Source organism: Peromyscus californicus, unplaced genomic scaffold, assembly GCF_007827085.1.
Source record: "Peromyscus californicus insignis strain IS unplaced genomic scaffold, ASM782708v3 Scaffold_2__1_contigs__length_46816999, whole genome shotgun sequence".
Lineage (NCBI taxonomy): Eukaryota > Metazoa > Chordata > Mammalia > Rodentia > Cricetidae > Peromyscus > Peromyscus californicus.
The window spans coordinates 5282948-5291061 of NW_026294540.1; the positions used below are offsets into that span (position 1 = coordinate 5282948).

At 51.7% G+C, this 8114-nt stretch overlaps 1 long non-coding RNA gene across 1 annotated transcript; it reads right to left on the minus strand.

Moving 5' to 3' along the window:
- Positions 1-413: 413 nt before the first annotated feature.
- On the minus strand, positions 414-8012 carry LOC128120587 (uncharacterized). The gene is made up of 3 exons (XR_008221902.1): positions 6799-8012; positions 5176-5276; positions 414-4525 (listed from the first exon to the last, which is right to left on the minus strand). It is a non-coding gene; the product is annotated as an uncharacterized LOC128120587 (long non-coding RNA).
- Positions 8013-8114: the final 102 nt, after the last annotated feature.

An 8114-nucleotide genomic window follows, 5' to 3' on the forward strand; every position in this document is an offset into this window, starting at 1 on the left:
CGCACTGACACGTCGCCAGCACTTCCGGTGCTCTAGATCTGGGGACCGAGTCGGCTCTGAAGGGGGCGTTGCCGTCTCCTCCATCACCCTCTTTTTTTCCCCCCCCTCCGGAAGGCGGGAGCACGGACTCTAGCAGGAGAAGCAGTGTATTTTCCCCCTGCCTCGCCCCCCCCCCGTGTGAGGCAGAGGGGCCAGGCTGTCCCCGGGCTGCCACATGGACAGGTGTCAGGACACGCGTCCCACGAGGATCAGGTCCCGCCCTCAACCCCCTTAGCCGGCGCGTGGTGTGTGGTAGCGTCCACGGGGCCGCCCAATCAGAAGGCTCCAACGCAGCGGAAACGCGTGGCCGGCTAGGGGCGGGGCTCCAGGCTGCCTGCGTCTCCATGGCGACGGTGTCTGGCAGGCCTGAGAACCTGGGGAGTGAGTGGCGCTCGGGCTTCCTCCTCCCTCCCCTGCTGGGGCGAGGGATCGTGGGTGGCGACCGCCGTGCGGGCGCGACCCGAGCTCCCCAGCGCTTCTCTGCAGCAGCCTCCCTGCCCTTGAGTGTCCGCCCGCACTCCCGTGTTCACTCCGGGCAAACGGGCCGAGAGAGAGTCTTGGGTTTCACCGCAAGTTTCCGATACGGCCAAGTGGAGGAAGTTCATCATTTGTTCCATGGACGCTTACCCTCTCCCTACTACTAGGGCTGTCAGCTCGTGCCGACAAAAATAGAGGAAGCCCGGTTAAATTTGATTGTTGTGCTTCAGAAAGAGAAGGAACATGTATTAAACCGTTCTTCTGGGCGTGGAGACACCAGGTGACACATTTCCTGCATCCCCAGTACTCGTACTCAGGAGGTTGAAACAGGAGGATTACCATGAGTTTAAAGACCAGCTTGGGCTACAGGGTGTGAGCTTGTCTCAAAATTAAGCAGGGGGTTGGAGAGGTGGTTTACCGGTGGAGAGCACTAGCTGCTCTCGCAGAGAATCTGGGTACAATTCCCCGAACCCATATATGCCTGCTAACCCAGTTCCAAGGGATGGGGCCTCGCTCTCTTCTGACCATTTTTTTACCGTATGCCCATGGTGCACACACAAAAAGGTATTAAAACCCCTGCTTGGGCTTGCCAAGCCCCAGGTCAAACTTTTCCTTAAACTCCCCAGCACCCTCTCAAGACAGGTGACCTTCAGGGAGTGACAGGAGCTACACACTTTGGGCTGAGATAGAGCTGGGTTCAGTTCCTCTCTCAGTGACTTCCCAGCTCTACCATCCTATCTTTGAGCCTCTGCTGACCCACAGTGCAAATGACACCATCTACTCACAAAATCCTCTCCCCACCCATAGTTCTCTCTCCCTTTAGGGCTGGGGTGAGCGCTGTGCATGTGCTACCCCTGAGATGCATTTCCAGACTCCAATTATTTTCTTTGCATCTGTCTCTCGCTAAGTTGTCTAGGCTGGCCTCAAATTTGTGAGCCTCCTGCCTCAGCCTTCTGGATCAGTATCTGGATAAATAAGCCTCTGCTACCTTGCCGAGCTACAAAATAGAAAAAAATACAGGCAACATGGAAGGGAACTTGAAAAAGATCATACAGCCATCCAAAGCCAAGATTAGGACTGTAGCCAAGACGGGCCCCGACAGCAGGTTCTCAACAGCCGTCCTGTTCCCACGCTTATGAATCTCACAGCCACCTCAAGAAGCTGAAAAACAGGAAATGTTCCCAGTTTTATGGATGAGAAACTAAAAAAGTTGAGGAAGGTAAAGTAATTTGGGTAAAACCGAACAACGATGTTTAGCTTCTAATCTACTTATGCTGTGATCCCAGTTCCCTAAGAGGCCATATCTGATGCAAATTACAGCTCTACCCGGTATCCCGGTGTTACTGGGGAAAGAAATTCATCTCGCTGTGCCTCGGTTTCAGCCTCTGTGATATAGAATAATATTGTTCATATCTCCTAAGACTGTGAGAGATAAAAGAGAAATTTTAAGTGAAGAGAATAAAAAGAGCTTTTTGAAAAAGCAGATTTATTTGTTAGTGGTGGGTGGGGGCACTTAGGTGTGTGCCACAGTGTGGGTGTGGAGGTCAGAGGACCACTTTCAGGAGTCAGTTCTCTCCTTGCATCGTGTGGATCCCAGAGATCAAACTCCAGTCATCAGGCTTGACAGCAAGTTTCCTTACCCTCGGAGCTAGCCTGCTGTCCTCTTCTTTTTGTCCTGTTCTTTAGACAAACCCCCACCGAAGCCAGGCTAGCCTCAATCTCGCTCTGTAGCTGAGGATAGCAACAAGGACCCGTACCTCCTAAGCTACCTCACCTGCCTAAGAGCATGTTTTTTAAAGCTAGCATTGTGTGGCCATTGAGTGCGTAGGTAAATGTCGATAAGTAAGCCTTGAGTGTTTGGAGACACAGAGACCAGGATTCAAAGCCTGCTTCTACTTTTTGGAGCTTTGTGGAAGCTGGGAGTCCCCAGCTTCCTCATCTAATAGATGTAATTAGAATAGCCACACACAGAACTTTGAGAAACCCTCAGCAGAGGGCCTGGCTAAGGTATTTAGTACACAGTAGCTATTAATCATACAAGAAGAAATAATTATAACGTGTCATGCTGGCAATCTAAGAGTAGGAAAGGCCCTGGTGAACAGGCCAGGCTAACGAGTTGGGAAAAACCCTTCTACCCATGGGAGGAAAAAGCCAAAGGGAACCAGAGTTCAAAAGTGGAAAATGGAGCAGCCGTTTATGAGCCCCCAGAGGCAACTTCACCTTGACCCACAAAACCGAAAAGAGGTGTGTCTTCCGGTACAGATAAGAATCCTGAGAACAAAGCATGCTATTAATTAAGTCTGGTCTATTTTAAGTTAATGGGATATTTTCCCCCTTAAGGATAAGCTCACAATAAAAGCTCTAGAGGAAAACACAGAGGGTGGGTGGGGGCCACTTTGCTGGCTGCTTGGTCACCCAAGCAGTCCTCGGCTGCTGAGGTGGGTGGTCTGGTCTCAAAGCCAAGTTTCTTCACCTTGGGCCTCTTGGAAGTCGGATCGAAGAGGGATCAGAGCCACCCAGAGAGGCAGGGAACCTGCCATGGCCACCTCTTAGCCTCAGCTCCCAGTCAGTAGGAAACTCAAGCCATGGGAAACCTGACTGGGTCTCCACCTTCAGGGGAAGGAGGCAGGATTGGCAGGCCTTTGCTCCCCTGCCGAGGATATGACTCACAGCAGGAGCTGGAGCACAGAAAGAGCAAGCTTCTGGGTGGCCTTGGGCAAGTCACTTTCCACGGAGCCTGGTTCTCCTCACCTGAGAAGTCTTTAACCAGACTGCAAAACTTCAGACAACTGCCTTTTTCCCTGGGTTAAGTGACAAAATGCATTGGGACAGCAATGCCAAGGACATTTTTCTTTTTTCTTTTAAGAAAGGATCCCATGTATCCCAAGTTGAGCTCAACTTGTTCTGTAGCTGAGGATAACTGAACTCCGGCTTCTACCTCTTAGGTGCTGCAATTGCAAACATACTCCACCGTGCCCCATTTCCAGAGACCTGGGGATCGATCCCAAGGCTCTGTGAATGCGAGGTAAACACTCTACAGAGCTCCATCCCGAGCACCGAGGGCAATCTTGTTTGTTTTGTTTTGTATATTTTGGCACAGCCTTGCCGTGCAGCCCAGGCAGGCACAGAACTGTGATCCACCTGAATGCTGGAGTTACAGGAGTTCACTTTTATACTTTGCTTTCTGGTCACTTCTAAGGTGACACATGGCACTCCAGTTAGGAGAGGTTAAAGCTGCGCTTTGAGCCGTCCTTCTAAGTCAAGAGGAAGACCCTAGCTCAAAGAAAATTCCAGAGAGAACTGTCTGTGTGAAGGACTTGAGCCACACCCTACACTAAGCACCATGCGTGGACATTTTTTTTTCTTTATTGAGACAGGGTCTCACTATGTAGCCTTAGCTGGCCAGGAACTCACAGAGATCTGCCAGCCTCAACCTCCCTAGTTCTGGGATTAAAGGGGCTCCTTCCTTCCTTCCTTCCTTCCTTCCTTCCTTCCTTCCTTCCTTTTCCTTTCTCCCTTCCTTCCTTCCTTCCTTCCTTCCTTCCTTCCTTCCTTCCTTCCTTCCTTCCTTCCTTTTGTGTATATAAGTATAGGTACATCATGCACGCCTGGTGCCCTCAGAAGTCAGAAGAGAGTGTTGGATCCCCTAGAACTGGAGTTACAGACAGTTGTGAGCCCACATGTAGGTAGGTGCTGGGACCTGAACCTGGGCCCTCTCTAAGAGCAATAAAGGCTCTTAACTGTGGAGTCATCCCTCCAGCCCCTGAAGGAGCTATTTCCTTGTGACCACCGACTGGTTAGGTATTGCTAAGGATAGAGAATGAGGGTAATGGAGGGCATGTTAGTTCCTTTGGCATAGTTGTGACCAGTACCAGACATAGTAACTCCAAGAGGAAAAAGGTTTAGTCTGACTCGGGGTTTCAGAGAGGTCGGTCCATGGTTGCACAGCTCAACAAGCTTGGGAAAAACATCATGGTGTAGGGAACGTGTTGTTGACAGCTTCCTTGCCCTGTGGTGGAAGCAGGAGGCAGAGAAAGAGAAGACAGAACAGGTTACGGCCCCCACTGAACTTCTTCCTGTTGCCCCCAAAGTTCCCAGCACTTCCAGAAGTAGAGCCGCCAGGTAGGACTAGGAGCATTTTATATGTCAGCCAAAACTCAGAACTCTGTCCTCACTCTAGAAGTGATAGTCAGCTGAGAGCAGGAGCAGGTGGCCCACACCTCGACGAGTGAGGGGCACAGTCTGAGTCTACAATCTGAGTCTGCCAGGCACAACAGGACCAGGACCACCTTTCAGGACCAAGAGGCATGGGCAACCACTTCCAGATAATCAAGCCAGATCCCGGATCTGAGCTGAGACTGTTTTGTCAACGGGAGATTCCTGCACAGATGTTAATTCCACTGGGGCTGGAGAGATGGACCGGCAGGGAAGAGCACCGGGAGAGGACCCTTGAGTTTTGGTCCTCATCACCCAGCCAGGTCAGGCAGCTCACAACCAACTGTACCTCCAGCTCCAGGGGGTCTGATGCCCTCTTCTGGACCCTGTGGGCACAGCACTCGCCCATGTACAGACACCCCCACCTGCTCCCCACACACACACATACATATAATTTAAAAAGTTTTTAAATTAGGGCTTGAGAGAGTGATTAAGAGTACTTACTGCTCCTGCAGAGTATCTGAGTTTGGTTCCCAGCAATCACATGGTGGCTCACATCCCTCTATGACTCCAGTCCCAGGGGATCCAACGCCCTCTTCTGGCATCTGATGGTACCAAGCATGCATGTACTGCACATACATGCATACATGCAGGCAAACTCCCATATGCATAAAATAAAATCTTTGGGGGGGGTGTTTAGAGACAGGGTTTCTCTGTGTAGCCCTGGCTGCCTGGAACTCGCTCTGTAGACCAGGCTGACCTCAAACTCACAGATATCCTCCTGCCTCTGCCTCCCGTGTGCAGAGATTAAAGGCATTCGACACCACACCCAGCTCATCTTCTTTTTTTTTTTTTTTACTATGCTCTTTATTTTATAGTTTTTTTGTTTTGTTTGTTCTGAGGGAGTATTTTTTGTTGTTTATTTATTTGGGGGTGTGCCATCTCATACAAGGGGGGCACTAGTCTGAGAACTTTCAGGAGTCATTCCCTCCTTCGACCTCTTGGGTCCCAGGGATTGAACTCAGATCACCAGGCTTTGTGACAAGTGCCCTTTTGTTTATTTGTTTGGTTTTGATGAGCTGGGGTTGGGGGAGCAATCCATGAACCTGTGGCCTCTGTGAATGGTAAGGGAGTGCTCCAACCACTAAGCCATACCCTAGCAGTTTTTTTTTAAATTTTGAAATTACATTTTATTTGTCTGTTTAGAGTGTGTACGTGGTGTGGGGGGTGGTGTGGGTATGTGTGCATGATTGTACAGCGCAGCCTGGCCTCCATTTCACAATCCTCCCCTCTCCATCCCCTGAGTGCTAGGATTATAGGCTTGCCCAGCTCTGCCCAGGTAACACTTGCGGCCCCCACAGGGAGTGCTCTGGGTAGCAGAGGGAACCTTTGCCTAGGGAAATGTGTCTTGGGTCTAGAAGTTATGGAACCCTAATCTTTAAAGCTCCTGTGGGTGGGAGGAGCTAAGATGCAAAGTCGGAGTCCCGGGCATCAGAGGGGACAGGAGCCCCGGCTTGCCTGAGTGAGTACTCACAGGCCTTTCAGCAGGGGCCTGACTGTTTTCTCACATCCCTTTATCACAGCTGTGTCTATGGCTTTAAGAGGCCACACACTAGCTACGGAGGTGCCCTAGCTCCCTGTCTGCTCCTCTTTCTCCTGGGCGGGCTTCTGGAGGGCTCTCCCCGCCAGCCGACAGGGCTGTCTGCAGAGACCCTTTCTCTTCAAATGGAGCTACAAGCTATTACATTTCTGAAAAGCACGGATCTGGAGTCCCTGAGCAGCGCTAAGCCAGTCTAGGAACAAGCAGAGCTGTCGGCCTGCCTGGTGGGGCACGGAGCCAAGGGCTTAGTCTCAGAATTGGATTATTAGAATCTGGAGCTCCCAGCCCTGCTGGCCTCTGGGACATGCGGATTACCCAGGCGTCTGGCTGGGGCCCACAGACCTTCCCACATTTTCTGCCGGGTCTGAGAACAAGTGCCCCTCCCTCCCTCCGCTGTGACACCTGGGGCCACAGAATGCTCCATCTACCTCCCTACTCTCGCCTTTAGACACCCCCCACCACCCCCACCACCCCAGCCTGCCTCAGATGCCTGGAAGCACACCTGCGCACAAGTTTCTGGAACTTACCGTGGAGGAGTTCTGTGGTCCACAGACCGTCAGCCTCAGAATCCTCTGAGATCTTGTTAAGGATGGGAAATCCTGGACCTTCCCCCAAACATGGCACCAGAATCAGAGGTGGGTCCGGATCTGTGATGTAGCGGCGAATCGAATCCTTCAGGTAAGCTGCTGAGGTGGCTCAGTGCATAAGGGCTCCGGCTGACAAGCTCAAGAGCTCTAGTTTAAGGGCCAGGAACCACGTGGTAAAAGAGAACTGACTCCCCAAAGTTGTCCTCTGGCTTTCATACACAGGCCCACACACATACACGCAAAATAAATAAACTAATGTACTTCTTAAAAAATAAAACTTGTGATTTTTTTTTTTTCCAAGACGAGGTTTCTCTACATAGTCCTGGCTGTCCTGGAACTCACTCTGTAGCCCAGGCTGGCCTCAAATTCACAGAGATCCACCTGCCTTTGCCTCCCGAGGGCTGGGATTGAAGGCGTGTGCCTCCACACCTGGCTTGAGGTGATTCTTCAGCATGCTGAAGGAGGGAAACAGAGGCTTGCGGCCGTTAGCTATCCCCTTACGTCCACCCAAGCATGCTCCAAGCTTGCCTGAGAGATTCCAGACCACCTCTACTAACAGATATCTCCTTGGAGGTCCTTCCATCCGCCAGCTCTGGGGCCTGACACAGTGATCTCAGTGGGTCTCTTCCACATCGCCGGGCGACTCGGTTCCACAGCAGTCTGCAAACGATATTCCTAAAGAGGCACAAGCCAAGTCCCCACAGTGTGTGCACTGGCCTTGTTCTTTATTGTCCCCACATCACACCGGAGGAAACGGGCTCTGAGAGGGCACGCGCGACCCAGTGCCACACAGTAAACAAGCCCAAGGCCTGACGGCCACACAGCTGCTGTCCATCTCATCAGTTTTTATCTGGCTATTTGCACACTCTGGGATTTCCTCCAGAGCAAAGCCCTTGACATCACTTCCTAAGGAGAGCATTTCTCGCCTCCCTAGAGCAGGCCAGGCTTCCGTATGCCCTGCCTAGGGTCTGCGTCTGCTTCCTTCATTGCAGGGTCATGCTCTGTAGTCATATATATGAGTGTGTATCCACCACGTCTCTCTCCCTGAGCAGCCTGAAATCGCCCGGAAGTCAGGAGGTGCTGCTGCTCTACTCGGTGCATTCCCTGTACTCATCCTCCCTCTCCTTACATAACCACGTCTCTCCTGTCCCCTGTGTCAAAAGGGAATGGGGCGGGGGGGGGGGGGGGGGGGGGGGCTGGAGATCTGGCTCTGTTGGCAGAATGCTTGCTTTGCATGCGTGAAGCCCTGGGTTTGA